Source organism: Rana temporaria, chromosome 4, assembly GCF_905171775.1.
Source record: "Rana temporaria chromosome 4, aRanTem1.1, whole genome shotgun sequence".
Lineage (NCBI taxonomy): Eukaryota > Metazoa > Chordata > Amphibia > Anura > Ranidae > Rana > Rana temporaria.
The window spans coordinates 244,779,569-244,796,187 of NC_053492.1; the positions used below are offsets into that span (position 1 = coordinate 244,779,569).

Here is a 16,619-nt window from a genome sequence, read left to right on the forward strand (position 1 = left end):
TTCTACTTATCACTGGTCAAGATCTATGTCCAGACCTTTATATATTTTAGCGCTGCACTTTATTACCCATTTTGCCATATACTTTGTTTGTTTGTGTGCCAGCCGCTCACCATTCACTTATTTATTTATTTATATTTTTTTGTATAGCGCAGTTGTTTTTCTTTCTATCCACGTGTTTGAGGATTTGTGAGGAGATTGTTTCATTACTCTTATCTATGGCCACAAGTCCTCAACATCAGTTGTGAGTAAATTCAGGTCTGCAGGACCACTCAGATGGCACCACATTTGTCCATACACCACTGGACGCTGAATTGTAACCATACTTAAAATATTAGCATACCTTTTGCTATATCTAATGCTACACAGGGTAACATGTAGTGCCAAGCTATGTTGTGTAGACTTATAGAGTCTTATATTTGCCTTGTGGCTCTGGGTTTGAACTTCACCTGAGACAATATCTTCATGAAGTTTGTACATTCAGTTTTTGCAAGGGTTTTTCTTTTTCTTTTACCCAGACAATCCAGTTTCCTCCCACAATCCAAACAAAATACTGGTTGGTTCACCTATGCCCTTAACATGCATAAGTGTGGTCGAGAAATCAGATTTTAGAAGCAGCACAGTTGCTGAAGTGGTTAGCACTTTCGCCTAGCAGCACTAGGGTTGTTGGTTAAAATCCCAACCACGCCTTTACCTGCCTGGAGTTTGTTGTCTCCCTGTGCCTGCATGGGTTTCCTAAGGGTGCTCTGGTTTCCTCCCACACTCCAAAGACATGTTGTTTGATCAATTGGCTCCTGTCTAAATTGGCCCTAGCATGAGTATGTATAAATGTGAGTTAAGCCAGCCATAGACGGTTCAAATCTTAGCTAGTTCCGCAGTGATCGGCCGAAATTCAAATCATGTTGATCGATCAACTTGGGTACAACCAGCATGTTGGGTTTTACATTGCCGCTAGCAATAATCGATGTGATCTTTTCTTGAACGCGATAGCTCTGTAGAAGGGATTCCCCCACCAACACAGACTGTGTTGATGGGGTAATCCAGCAATTTTTGAGCAACCTTTGGTTACAGGAAATAAAATTGCACCATCTATGGCTGGCTTAAGTGATCTTAGATTGTAAGCTCCTTGAGGGCAGGGAATGTACCATATGTATGCGTAAAGCACTGCATAAATTGAAGGTGCTATAAAAAAAATCGGTATATAAATAAATACATTTTGAACTCCTTTCATGGACAGGGTTTGATTTTTGCTATGCATTCTGTACAGCACTATGTAATCTATCGGTGTATGAGAGATAAATATTCTACAGTTACAAGCTGTCTCTATTGGGAACTGTAAGTATTCTGTCGAATTGCTGTGACATATCTGGACTGGCATTCTGACACATACATGCATGCTGGCACTCTGGTCAGGAATCAGTGCGGTAAAGTGTGTACACAGCGTGTGCTTGGTATCAGTTACACCACCATTGTTTGTATCTGGCAGCAGAAGAAAAAATAGCTGCAATGCAAGCAGACACAAGCACAGACAGCCTTATTGTACACATCATCATGTTCGAGAAAGATACTCGCTTTCTCTCTTTCCCTTTTATAGATGTGTTCAGTTAGCTCACTATATTGACCCCACCTCTTTCTGCAAAATAGACATTACCTTATTCAAGAAAGAATCTGCACTGCATTCTTCTGTCTGGCTCTTGAAAGGATAATTTTCATGTAAGTTTAATTATGTTTTAAGTCGGCCTCAGAGCAGCAGAAGAAAACACTGCTGGTCATCCGATCTACAGAGAGAAAAATATAATCACACGGCGAAGTAGCACAGACATGAGGCCCATGCCTCTAACAGAGGACTGAAAAAATCCCTCTGCTTTGGTTCCACGACCACAAGGAAAAAATGTGACACACAACCACACATATTTGCCAGAAAGCATTATGTACATTGGCCGTGAAATCAAACTTCAAACTATTTACTACTGGAATGATTATGTGCAACATATAGCAAAACTAACCACACACTCAGACTCGTCAAACTAGTGTAAAAAAAAAAAAAAAAAAAGACAACACTATAGGAGAATTAGGGTTGGAATGTTTTGGCTTATTCTCTTTTGTGATTTAAGCTTGTTTTAGATTACCCCTAAAGTGGGGGGCAGCCAATGCAAGCCCTATCTGACAGAACCTATCTGTGTCCATATGCGGATTCAGTGACTGAAAGTGTATTTTAATTTACAATGACCTGCTGTATATACCTGAACATTTGATATATTGGTGTACTTGTATTGACTTTGATATATTCTTCATATTCTTTTACAATAATTCTAACACATTGCAATTTTAGATATGTTTTATACCCAACAAATCAGAAGTCTCTCCAAAGTTGACCTAGCATTATGTTGGCAGTTCTGTTGGGGTAGCCCTTCATGTATTATAGCCAGTTCACACAGGGGGGACTTTTGGGGCGACTCGGCAAGGCGATCTCAAGACGACTTGAGAGGCGACTTGCAAAATAACGTCTGTATTGAAGTCAATGCAAGTCGCCATGAGTCACCCCCAAAGTCGTACAAGAACCTCTTTCTAAGTCAGAGCGACTTGCGTCGCTCCTATTAGAACGGTTCTATTGAATGGAGTGGAGCGCGACTTGTCAGGCAGCTGAGTCACCTGATGAGTCGCCCCTGTGTGAACCGGCTCTAAGGGTATTGATGTATTGAATATATTTTGCTTTTGTTTGTGATACACGCTGTATGTCTCAAACTACAATTTGATTGGACTGTGTCTGGTTGAATTGCTATACTTCGAATAAAAATTTACACTTGCCTTTTAAGTAAAAATACACATCCCCCTTTTTTTCTTATTCTGCCTTAAAGGGTTTTTTCTGCACATTGTGCACAAAGTTTCTTGATTTTAGGGATGTCGGCCGAAATTTTGTATATTCCACTAAGCTAAGTTTTGTAGTTTACTCCTAATCAACATTTGGGTGAAAATTCTACACATTTGTTTTTATAGTTACCTAGATATTTGCTGCTAAGCTGGTATAACCTAGCTGATATACTTAAATGGATTTTAAAAATGTAAATCTTGTTTACAACTAATTTTTCAATTCAATTAAAGATAAACTCTACCCTTAACTTTAGTTTTGCACAGCTGTAGAGGCTCCTTCCCTGTACAGAAATAGCTTAGTCTGATTTCAGTGCACAGCTTTAGCGTGCATTAGAAGCTGCAGCAAGTGACATAGAAGAGCCCCCTTCATTTCCCGGCAGGAAGATGGCTATCACCATTAAACCTTTCGGGTGAGATGCCATGATATTTTTAGGAAGCTATGTACAGGACTTTGCTGGCCCCTTCCATCAGTCATGATCTGCCTGTATTGCAGAGAGAAAACAGAGAGGCCCAGAGACGACATCACTGGGTCTAAAATAGGAAATGTAAAGAAACAGAAGGGTTTATTTTAAAAAATTGTATGTTGAAGAGGGGGACTTAAGAAACCAGGAAGGCAAAAAATGTGCAGATTAAAGTATAACTAAATGCAAAACTTTTTTTTTTTTTTTTTTTTACCACTGAAGAGAAAGCCAGTCTAGGTGAGCATATTAGCCAGCCATCAATCCATTCACAGCATAGCCAGAGTTTAGGTGAAGGTGCTAGCACAGCTCGTCTGCAGATGCATAATCAAAAGAAATCCGTAATCTGCTGCAACACTTCACCTTTATTGATTCCTTACGCAAAAGACATGACAGACAGTGCTGGGCAGAGTAAAAGTTGACTCGTTTCACACCGTGGCTAGCGCTTACTTCTAACGTCATACACAAAAATACAATAAATCACCCTTATAAAACTCTATATATAAAGTGCTGTCTAAATTGACAGCACTATACAAGTACCTGAAATAAAATAAAAAATCCAACATTTTAGGTTGTCCCCAGAAAAGTGATAGATAGAGAAATCATCCAATGGTTACACTAGTCCTGGTGACCTGGGGATTCCCTTAATTTGCAGGGAGTTCCTCACTTTCTGTATAGGCTATGGGACAGGAAGTGAAGGTAAATCTCCCCAATGGGACACAGATGAAAAATAAAACTGACAAGGGATATAATCCTCTCTTAATCAAAAAAAAAAAAGTTTTGCCTATAGTTCTACTATAAAGCCTTAGCTTTAACTCTGCCATTAATCTGCAAAATAAATAAATTCACGGTACGAAAAAAATTATGATACAGCTGGTCAATAGTAATTTACATATAGATCCAAACACCTGTTGTCCTCGAAATCTTCTGATCTACTATACGAGTGGATAAATTATTTTACAACATGATACTTCTAATGTCCATGGTCCTTTGACTGTTCTGGGTGACTGGGGAACACACTATAAGATAATCTTGCGAATGTATGTCTAATTGTTCTCGATGTTTCACAGCAAATCGGAACCAATGAAAGAAAATTTGTATAAAAATTCTTACGAATATTCTCGTACGAAAAAGGCTTTTTTTGTTGTTTATCATGTCTGATCATGTGCAGTCTTTCTTTTCTGATTTTTCTCGTACGTAAATCGTCCGAAAACGGTACACATTAAAATGAAAATCGTTTGTTCTGTTCCCGTATGAGAAACATTTTGAAGTTCGTCCCTTCATGAATTTCTGTATGGATATTCGGAATCGGCTGTCGAAAGTTGTGTACACACTATACGAAAACCGTATGAAAATTCTTTGGCCAAAAATGTTCGCCCAGATTTTCTTATAGTGTGTGCGAAGTGACAAAGCATGCATTTAACGCCAGCTTAAGATAAACCACATCTGCTGTTCCGATTACAGTCAAAGAGTTTTCAAAGTAAAATAAATGATGACTCCTTAACGTCTAGCCCTTCTCCTCAACCACTGCAGCGGTAACTTTACATAAGGCAGAAAGAGCAGATTCTGCACATTCTGTGTATTTAGCTTCTAAATAATCACTCCCATGTTTTTTGTAATCAGCGTATGGCTAATTAAACCTCTCCAGCTTTCAAGAATTTTTTTTTTATTCTCCTTTTGCACCCGCTCACTTACTTATTTTTTGTGTAAACGATCTCACATGACTCAACAAATCCATCTGCATGAAGCAGGCCAAGTTCAGAGCCTTCCCAGGAGGGGAGGAGAAGAATTGCTTTGTGGAAAGGACCTGGAGCTCTGCCCTTTCTCTGGCTCAAATTACTCGCCTGTCAGGCTTGATAGATTTGGCTGAAAATAAAAGGAAACGGCCGTGAAAAAGAGATGAATGAGCTCAGCAGTTCCATAGATAACATAGGCTTTAGTGTTGCCCAGATCTCCCAAAACGCCATCTCCCAGTGCCACGTACATCAGCGTTACCCAGTACTAGATACTAAACCAACAGAGCGGGGAAGAGAGTCATTAATGTGGCGAAAACACAATGGGACAATTAAATATCCCCTCCGATGCTACAGCCCGGGAAAAGAAAAGGATGTATCTGAAAAGCAAGCCAATGATGTCAGCTTGTTCTTTGCCAACAAAGAGCTAAGTCATTTGTGGAAGCGTATGCCAGTGACTACAGCGGGTATTAAGCACTTTGCTTGGGAATGACATAACATTCTGTAATGTGAATGTCTCTGTACCATCCGCCATATGTCTGGCCTGTGTGTTTTCAGTACGGGTGTTCCAGCAGGCCATCTGCTTTCTGTGCAGTAAAGGTGATGTAAAGCACAGAGTACTTCCCCTATGCGGACCAAGCTTTGCCTTCCCTCCCTTCCTTCTTTTAAACTACTTTCCCAGACAGAGTTCCTTTTCATTCACCAACTTTCAAAGCAAGCTTTACCTCATATAGCATCCTGTCCTCCCGTCCCCCTTTCCCCTCTAGTTCCATGACTAGAATTACTAAAGAATGCACAGAGCAGCAGTGTAAACAAGGCAAGTAGAGGCATTCCCATTTGTAGACTACACAGAGCAGGGCTTCCTCATACACACAGATAAGGATTTGTAACTAGCATTGCTGATATTTGAGCCGCACTGTTTAAAAATAGGCACATTCTTGGCAGAAGGAAGAGTTGCCGTGGCGCCCTTGACACTTGTTTCACATTGAGACGGAGAGAACGAAAAAAAATACGCCCGCTCTCCCCCTGAAAAGTGGAAAAAAAACATTCACCATTAATGACATCAGCTTCATAGCTGAACAAGGATAGAGTTTCAACAATGAACTGTATATAAAAGTTCTGTTTGGGGGGAGGGGGGGTTGGGGGAGAGACCAAAGCACAAACACAGCAGTTTGGAATTTACAATGAAACCATTTCTGGCACAGAAGCAGCGGTTTTTACTCCAGATTCTACAGACTTGATCTGCATCTTATAGACATGCTATGTGAATATTGAATACTGTCAGTTTTCTGCATACGTGCCTCTATACAACTGCCGGTAGATGTTTACCCATCTATGGAGAGCAAGAACATTAGGCTCCTTTCATACCAGTGGACTGATCAGGTCTGCCTGTCCGATTTTTAGCTGGACCTGATCGGACCACCCACTGTTCTCTATGGGAGGAGAATGTAACCAGACATGGGTCCGTTTACACCCGCCTGCATTTGATCCGAGCTGCCAAAAAACAGATCCATTCCTCATACAACTAGCAGATGACAGTCGGATGGAAACGGACAGACGGTCTGTTTTCATTTGATTTCCCCGTAGAGAACAGTGGGCTGTGTCTGTGTCCACTCTGCATAGAGGAGCAGACACAGACCTGTCATCCACCTGCTCGGCAGGGAAAAGCAGACAGATCTCCCGCTGAGCAGGTGGATCTGCTTGATGGAGTCTGCCCTGTATGTGTACCCATAAAGTGTATTTACACATTTGCAACCAAATTGGGATAAAACCTGCATTGTTACATGTTCCTATTCACATAGCATAAGTAAAGCAGTATTAAACCCAAACACATTTACTATATTGCTGCTACCATTTCTTAGATATGACGGCTGCATTTGTTTTCTTTCCTTAATTTTTATCTGGTAAACCAGATTGAGACAGACAATCTATTTAAAGCGGAACTCCAATTCCTAGTAAGATCACCGCACAGTAATCAACTTCATGTCAGGCCCCTCCTCTTCCCCCCGCTGCCTTCTGGGTCCTGTGTGTGTCCCAGAAGACAGCAGTGAGGAAAAGCCGATTACCGGCTTTTCCTGTTTACATCGTGATCAGCCGTGATTGGACACGGCTGATCACGTGGTAAAGAGTCTCCGTGAGAGACTCTTTACCTTGATCAGTGTTGCGGGGTGTCAGTCTGACACCCTGCAACAACGATCGCCGCGATGCTCGCCCCCGGGGGCGCTCAGCGGCTCAGAATCCTGAGGACATCATATGACGTCCAGTCAGGATTCTACAACCACTTTGCCGACGTCCATTTGCCATTGGCGGGCGGCAAGTGGTTAAACATCTATTGCAATCAAAGGGTTGAGTGCGTGCGTAGCCAGTGTTTTGGTGTAAACAGTGTGCTTTTACTCAGCAAAGTGATGGATTTTATTCCCCTTTGCAGGTACACAAAATCCATACCCACCCCTACCCGTCAGAACAAAAATCTCCCTTGATTACATAGGCAGATCTCACGGCAGAAGCGGCCGGCGGTGTGCGGCCCCCTGGAGGTGTAAGTGCAGAATCAAGCTATGGGGCAGTCAGTAAGTGGTTGACGTTTAATCCATCCTGCAGCAGAAAATAATATTCCTAATATATACGAATGGTTAAGCTGCAATACCTCTTTTCATCTTCAGAGGTGCAGCATTTCTTGGCTTTTAAACCACAAAGCTTCCTGTGAATTTAGTAAACATTCTGCATTAACCTACTGCATTGGCTCTTTCCCTTAAAGACTAACGGACCTTTTAGTATTTCTTCCATTAAAAATAAAATAAAAGCTACCAGCCCTGTGTAATATACTGTAAATTCTTGGGAAGTGTTCTGCAGCTCTTCTCTTAATGCTTTATCACAATGGTTTTGTACATGTCAAGCAGGCATAACAATAAGAAATTCTCAGTAAATACAGTCATACCCAGAGCCCAGCACACTTTGGCAATTAAACCACAGCAGACACAGATTTTATTTTATGCCCAACAGCAATCGAAAGTGAATCTAATAACAGCAAGTGCAGGTAATTAACAGTAAAAAACTTGCAGTCCCCTAGAAACAAGCCGTTTTTCTCAAGTGCTTGTGTGCTTTTAATGGGAGGCTATGATAGGAAAAAGAATGCAGCGTGAGGCACATGCCACAGCATACAACACGTTGTTTTAGCCTGAGTCACAGCAGTAAGTTCAGTATCTTGAGTCACTAACCACTGAGCCATTAGCCGCAAAGGGGAATCCTAGAGAGTCATCTATCAATCTACAGCACACTCCCAGGAACTTTACTTGTTTGCCCTATAGCCATTTCTCATCCTAACCCATTTTGCACTTATGTACATTATTTATGGATAAGAATATAACCATTTTTTTTTATTCTGGTAACATAAAAGGCTCCAGTAAACAAATATAAAACACTGAAATGTTTTTTTTTTTTCCATGGGATTTCTAGGCTTGCATCAGTAATGACAGGGGTACCTCAGTCTCCCCAAATACTGTAGCTGCTGACTTTAAATAAAAAGACACTTTCCTGTCCAGGGATCCAGCACTAGTCTTCGCAAGTCTCATGGTTCCCACCATCGCCATGCTAACTGTGGGAAGCCGACTGTGACAGCAGACGGCTCCCCACTACGCATGTGCTGCTCCCTGTGAATGGCCCTGCAGCCTCTTGTGAACTGTGACATGTCCCAAAGGGCTACAGGCAGGGGGAGGAGGGTGGCAAGTGGGAGCATGTACCTATCAAAATCCCACCGCCTCAAAAAAAGAAAAAAGTGTTTTTGTTATTTTTACTAGAGATTAGTATTGTTATATTCCTTGGGTGGTCTGTAATGATGGGCTCACATATTGTGGCTGCAGTTTGTAACATCATGGCTAATCAATTCCCTCAAGTCCATGGCTTGCTACAGCTAGCATGTCCCTAAGCCCCAAAGGCACAAGACAACTTCCTGTTTTTGGGTAACAGCATCCATTTCATCCATCTGCTATGTGGCACTTTACAAATGCTGGACCGCTATTGTAATTAAACCATCTTCCAGCTGCATGATGGGCTCTTTGTGCATCGGTGAATGCTCTACCTGCTTGTGTCTGTCAGAACTAATTAGCTTTCTCCTGCACCAATATTAGAATTAGAGACCCAGCGATTGTGGGATATATAGTTTCTTTATAGGAAATGTCAGTTCTTAAACTACAGACAGGGATCATAAATTAACCTGTGCAGTGCCATGCCCCATGCTTGGACATAAACAGCAATTGCTGACAAAGCAATGTAGATTTTCTGTACTATAGGCTATGCATACAAGGTAACAAATTACATCATAAAGCTATATAATCAATGCACATCCTATGCAGGTGAAGAACAAAAACACAGGCTGCATGTAGGAAGGTTTATAACGTCTTTAGAGTTTAGAAAAGATTTAAGTGATTGGCTTTCCATATGTTTTAACATGCAATTTCAAAATCCATTTATAATATTTTTAAACCCTCAGCTGGTAATCCTGCCATGAAGCTTCCTGGTTATGAACCATCTGTTAAAAGGCAACAATGCCACATTTCTGTCACATGTGCACTTTCACCACAAATTATGCATTTGTACTTTGTCCGTGCCTCTGAAAAATGCCAACATGGCTGGTGAACTTTACCAAAATAGTTTTTAGTAGTTTGGTTAGAGCCACCTATATGTCCTGCTTTTCTAGACTCCAGGTGACCACTAAAGAGGATGGTTTAGAGACAGTTGGCCTGCCCTTCCCTGCACAGAATAAGCAGCCCCCTTTTCAGGAGAAGTTTATTTGTGAGCAGAACAGGGTTTAAACACAGCCTCCGGTAGACTGCAGTCCATTCTACTTGAATCAGGAAAATTCTTTAGCAGAGGTTACCTGTCATATTAGCATATGTTTGCAAAGGCTGCAGACACAAATACAAACTTCATAGTACAAACTTCATAGTACAGACAGTTAAGCAAGCTGTGCAGAACAGTAAATTCATTGCTGCCACTCACATTTCTCAATTCATCAGTTTAGCGTAATCAGACCAATGGCGGTCACGGTCTGGCTGGTTTGCCTTATTTAATAAGTCTATTAATAGAATGTGGCAGAAAGACATGCTCAGCGTTTGTTACCTGGAAGGCTACGGAAATATTTACAGTTGGTTTAAACTGGAAACTGCTTTGAACATTCATTATAAATGCTCATGGGCTTCCTCACTTTGCTGGTCATTAAAACTAAATAAATAACCTTCTGCATGCAGCTTCTCCCGCAGCCCCCCCCTAAATACATACCTGAGCCTGATTTTGATCCAACAATGTGCACAAGAGCCAAGGCTCTCTTGCTCCTCATTGGCTCCCGCTGCTGTTAATCAGACAATGACGAGGGAGCAGGCCTCGGGAGCGAGCAGGGGAATGGTGGGGAAAGACGAGTGGCATGATCCTTTACAGTCACAGGGCCTAACCTCCTCAATGCTGAAAGATCACCACTATGGGGAGTATCTAGTATCATCAGATCTAAAATCTCAATTATGGGAGGTCCTCTTCCTTCCCTCTCCCCAAGCAGCCAATAATTCCCTTTCCCTACACAGATCCTGCCATGAGCTACATCTGGATGCACAACTAGTTAGGAAGTTGCTGGCCTCTCTGCCTTAGTAGAGATAGACATAGTGGTGTTAATTTACTAAAAGTGGAGCATACAAAATCTGGTGGCAATCAGCTTCCAGGTTTTTTTTGATGGCCCCAATGCAAAAGTTGAACGCCCCTCCCCACCACAAGATAGGCAACCTTTGATAGGTGGAGATCTACCTAAACAACATGAGCGATCAAAGATCACTGGGGTGTGGAACCGAACCCTTTTTAAATAAAATAAACTACATTAGGAAAACTTTAAAAACTCTCTCTCCCCTCCCTCCCTGTCATCATGAGAGCGGCTTGCCTGTCGCCCCTCATGCTGCTATTAAGCTGCACAATGCAGCTAATATTCATGTATTCCCTCCGGGCATGCTGCCATCCACTACAGTGTTTTTTTTTTTTTTAAGTGAAAAGGCTAGATACCTTTTGTCACACCGCAGCTGTGCAGTCACATGATACCTCTGTGCTGGTCGGCCCTGATCTATGGAGAGAAGCGGGAAAGCCCGAGATATCCCTCTGCTGGCCAGCCAACGTCACAGGGAAATCTCGGTCCCTCCGGCTTCCATAGATTGAGACCGGCCAGAACATAGGGATCACGTGACCTCACAGCTGTGGTGTGACAAAAAAGTATCTAGCCTTTTTAACTTTTTCAAAACAAACCCACTGTAGTGGATGGCAGCATGCCCGGAGGGGATACATGTAAAGTCACAGCAGCGGTGTGCACATAGTGACTTTACAATCACTTGACACACTTCAAGGGTGCTGGATCCCTCATTCTGTGGTTCCTCTGCTACATAACTACTGTGTCCTGTAGTGATGTAGAGGCTGGCAGATAGATCCATGGCTCCTGGAATGGTGTTGGATGCCAGGGTAAGAAAGATCCAACCCAGGCAAAGGAACAGGTAAGTATTATTCTTAATGATAACAATAGTGCGGCCCAAAATTTCGATTTCAACAAATGTCCATAAGCAAGTCCTTTTCACTGTGCTCCAATAACCAATATGTAATAACATTTTAAATTTTAATTTTTTAAAGTTTATTTATGTGAGGTGAAATCACAGTTGAAGTGCTATAGCATGCAACATTTTTGATTATATTTCTATTATTTACATTACTACACAGTTTTATCATTTTAATGTACAATGATTGCGTGGATCATTTACAATTGTTAACGGGTAAGTATTATAACCTTTTTTACATTCCCCCCCCCCCCCCCCCAAGACAGATTCATTTTATAGTTCTTATATTTGCTAATTTTATTGCATTTCTTATTTTGCCAGAACCTGAAGCTTCAACTCATGTCAGGGGTCAGCTAGCGCTCTCAGCTACCCGGTTTCTAACATTTTCTCCTAACTGCAGAGGTCTGTCAATTGACATATTATACATGTCTCAAACACATGTAAAATGCAAGGCTTGTGAAAGCATGGTGCATTGGAGTTCGATTTTTCGTAAACAAACCCTAATCTTTTTGGTTCCTATAAGATAATGAACTTTGCATCATCTTGCATCATCGAATAAGCAGTTTGTTGACAATGTTTAAACAAAAGCACTGAAATCACTGTAGATGTCTCTTATTGTTCCATTTTATTTTTGCACATAATTAGCTTTTTCTTGGGGCAATCACTGCAAGAAAATTCAACCAGTACAAGTCACAATAGTAGTAAAACAATTCAAGGGTCTGCCACACAATGACTGCTGTGTAAACGGAAAAAACTCATGCAGAATGCCAGTCTTCTAACATCATCAAATCTTGATGTGTGAGAGCAGTGTGAAAATTATTGCTTGCCAAACTCCCTCCATTATAAGCTGTAGCAGTACTATAACTAACAATGTGAGAACATGAAGAATTCCTGAAAAATACTCCACCACCCACCATATTTTCATGTAAATGCATAGTTATGTTTGTTATCATGAAAAAAAAAAAAGAAATCACAAAAATCCCTTGTACTTTTTTTTGCAGAGTTACTCATGTTTGGAGTTTTTGTTTTACATGCATTATATTGATAATTTCCTGTTGATGAATAGGATTAATCTTTCATTGTAATTATAATTTAGATGTAAGATGAATGATCTAAAGCAATACATACATTGGAGAAATATCTATGAAAAGCTGCCATTCCCAAAACATGAACCACATCCTAGTTTCATGTGAGCCTGTGACGTGAGCAGATTCTACTGCAAATAAACCCAAAAGTCTGGAGCTCATGGCATGGTTGTATTGCTTTATAACAGGTTCTCCTAAATAGATTATATTCTTATTGGCGGCAAAGCCTCAGTTCTTAAATTTACCTGAAGTTGTTCCACAATGTAGTCATTTATTAGAACACCGTTTGTACAGTGCTGTCAATCTGTAGTCTGCTTGCTGAAGAAATCCTCCTTGTCCAAATGTCACTTTACCACCAAACATCAATCACCTGTTAATAGAAATAATAGTTACTGGTAAGTATCAGTGCCTACATTTCTAAACTCACATTGAAGAGCTATATTTAGAGAGAAAGTGCAGCCAAAACGTTTTTAAATTTAGGATAGAGTAGGGAAAAGTTAGACCTTTTGTTACGTTTTTATTGCTGTAGAAATATAATATTTTAGAAGAGTAACATCTATATTTGTCCTGGTGACTACTGGAAAATCCAAAATTTTCAATAATCAAAAATGACGATATTCTTCATTGTACTGAGTCTACAGCAATTGCGTATTGGGGTTTACTTCACAGAAACGACATGGCTTCCTTCATTAAATGTCTGCCTGTCTCTTGCTTTTAATACCTTTTACGTCACTGAGCAGGAACAAGCATGCAGGAAATAAAGCATGCTTGTTCTAGCCAGTGACTCGAAGTAGCAGAGCTACTGGATAAGCATGGCAGCCAGTCAATCAGCATCTGTCCCCACTAAAGAATAATTTTTTTCTAGAAGACAATTCAGAGCAAAATAGATCATCTGTTGCCCAAGTGCTCCAGGATTCTGGAATTCAGTTTCAGCTTTACCCGCTGATGAGATCTAGCATATAATTCCTCAAGCCAGCTATGCCAACACTATTAGCATCAAAGCAGAATGACACAGGGGGCAAAAAGGAGGAACCCTGCAAAACACACAGAATACACTATATTATCTAATGCCTCGTACACACGACCATTTTTCTTGTTAGGAAAAAAAAAGCAGTTTTTACCGACTTGATTCCTCTCCAGCCTGACTTGCATACACACGTTCATGCAAAAAAACATCTGACTAAAGCGCGGTGACGTACGACAGGACTATAAAGGGGAAGTTCCTTTCAAAAAGGCACCACCCTTTGGGCCGCATACTTTATTCTGAGCATGCACGTTTTTTTCCCCCCTCAGAAAAGCATACACACAACCGTTTTTCACGATGAGAAAATAACTGACGAGGAACTCAACGAGAAAAAGAGAGCTGGTTTCAATTTTTTTCCAGGCAGTTTTTTCATCGAGAAAACTGCTAGGGAGCACACACACGACCGGTTTTCATGACCAATATAAAAAATGGCAGTTTTCTTGTCGTGAAAACTGGACATGTGTACAAAGCATTAGAATTGATTTTAAAATGCCATCCTCTTTTTTGCTTACAATTTTTTACCTTATGATGGTCTTTGTGAATGTCATCCCCAATAAGACTTAGAAAACTGTGCAAAAAATAATTCAGAGTTGATGAGAGCTCATTCCTCTAAATATACTTGAATTAACATGAGCACAGACGCTTTTCTGTAGACTGTTCACATTGCCAAAGCACGATAAAAGGTAGGAATCTGCATGGATAGGACTGTGGCTGTCTACTGAGCAGGTAGCAGTTGCCATGGCATCCAGCATGTTAACACACAAATCCAACACTTGGAGAAATGCTGAAAATGACGGTGAGTAGGCGGTTGTGCAAAGATAACCATTTTCTGTGTCTCCAATTAGATGTAATATTACCAAATAGTAGATGAAGATATTTTCATTGATGTTTAACAATTTCTAAATGTTATTAATATCCAAATGTTCCTTATTTTTAACAATACTAGACATCTTTTATCCTTCAAAAGTAATGATGTAAAATAGTTAACAGCAGTCATTCTAATTTCAGGAACAAAAAAAATGTAAATCGCAAAACATTACATTTTAGTTCATACTTATAATCTAGAAGTACACTTGTCTGCTTTATGTGACAATATTTTACATACATTTTTAGGCACACTTTAATTCTAAATGGGTGTGCTTTAGTTAGTTACCGTTCCAGTAGACCAAAGGGCCTTACAATGTATTTATATAGAATAATCAGGCTGTAAGATACTATTTTCAGCATTTAAAAAAGCATTATCATGCAAAATACAGCTCTGATTAAAACTACTGACAAGCAGATTTGCTTACAATGTTGTCTTCATAGTGCTTAAATTATCTGTGAGAGTGAATAATTATTGTTAATCACACTTAGGCTGAGCGCATGCAGGCGATTTCTTTGCTAAAATGATCATTACTCTGAGATTAAGTGCTAGTGATTGTTACATATAAGGAACAATGGAGTGTAGCATGTGCTAGTGAATAATCCCCAATTACAGCATGCTGCTCCAGATTTTGCAGTCTGCAACTGCATGTGCAGTGATCACTAGCAATTAATCAATGGCAATCACAGGCAATTTTAGTAGTACATTCACACTAGAAAAAAAAATTGCCCATTAGGTAAAACCCAAGGTAAATCAACAGGTTCACTCTGTCCCCAGTGGTCTTCCTGTCCCCTGCCATTCTATCCTCAGCACTGCATACGCCCCTTATTTTCTGTCCCCAGCCATTCCATCCCCAGCACTGCATATGCCCCTTCCATTCTATCCTCAGCACTGCATACGCCCCTCATTTTCTGTCCCCTGCCATTCAATCCCCAGCACTGCATCTGTCCCTTATTTTCTGTCCCCTGCCATTCCATCCCCAGCATTGCATATGCCCCTTCCATTCTATCCTCAGCACTGCATACGCCCCTTATTTTCTGTCCCCTGCCATTTCATCCCCAGCACTGCATATGTTCCTTCCATTCTATCCTCAGCACTGCATACGCCCCTCATTTTCTGTCCCCTGCCATTCAATCCCCAGCACTGCATACGTCCCTTCTTTTCTGTCCCCTGCCATTCCATCCCCAGCACTGCATCCGTCCCTTTTTTTCTGTCCCCTGCCATTCCATCCACAGCACTGCATCTGTCCCTTCTTTTCTGTCCCCTGCCATTCAGTCCCCAGCACTGCATCCGTCCCTTTTTTTCTGTCCCCTGCCATTCCATCCACAGCACTGCATCTGTCCCTTCTTTTCTGTCCCCTGCCATTCCATTTTCAGCACTGCATATGCCCCTTCTTTTCTGTCCCCTGCCATTCCATCTCCAGCACTGCATCCGTCCCTTCTTTTCTGTCCCCTGCCATTCCATTTCCAGCACTGCATATGCCCCTTTTTTTCTGTCCCCTGCCATTCCATCCCCAGCACTGCATCTGTCCCTTCTTTTCTGTCCCCTGCCCTTCCATTTCCAGCACTGCATATGCCCCTTCTTTTCTGTCCCCTGCCATTCCATCCCCAGCACCGTATATGCACCTTCTTTTCTGTCCCCTGCCATTCCAACCCCAGCACTGCATACGTCCTATCTTTTCTGTCCCCTGCCATTCCATTGCCAGCAGTTCATACTTTCCCTACTTTCTGTCCCTGCTATTATGTTCAGCTGCCAGGAGCAAAGGATAGTCCTGTGTAAACCAAGAGTGGCTAAAATTGTAGCCCGTATATATGTGTAAAAAATGTATTCTTTTAATTCAGTCCATAACAAAGAAAAACACTATACATTCCTTTTAAAGTCTACCTAAACAAAAACGTTTAACTTTGGAGAAATTGGTGACCGCTGTCAGGTTTTTATTGCTTTGTCCCATTAGAAAGATACACACTCTCAATTTATCCTAATGCCCATTATCAGTGGGGCTAAAAGTGAGGGA

At 41.1% G+C, this 16,619-nt stretch overlaps 1 protein-coding gene across 1 annotated transcript in view; it reads right to left on the minus strand.

Annotated features, from left to right (window-relative positions):
- Positions 1–16,619, minus strand: part of BACH2 (BTB domain and CNC homolog 2) — a 331,038-nt gene that overhangs the window by 239,986 nt on the left and 74,433 nt on the right. The window contains exon 2 of the mRNA XM_040350098.1: positions 12,962–13,086. The gene's annotated coding sequence lies outside the window, so the exon portion shown is untranslated. The remainder of the gene's footprint in view (positions 1–12,961; positions 13,087–16,619) is intronic.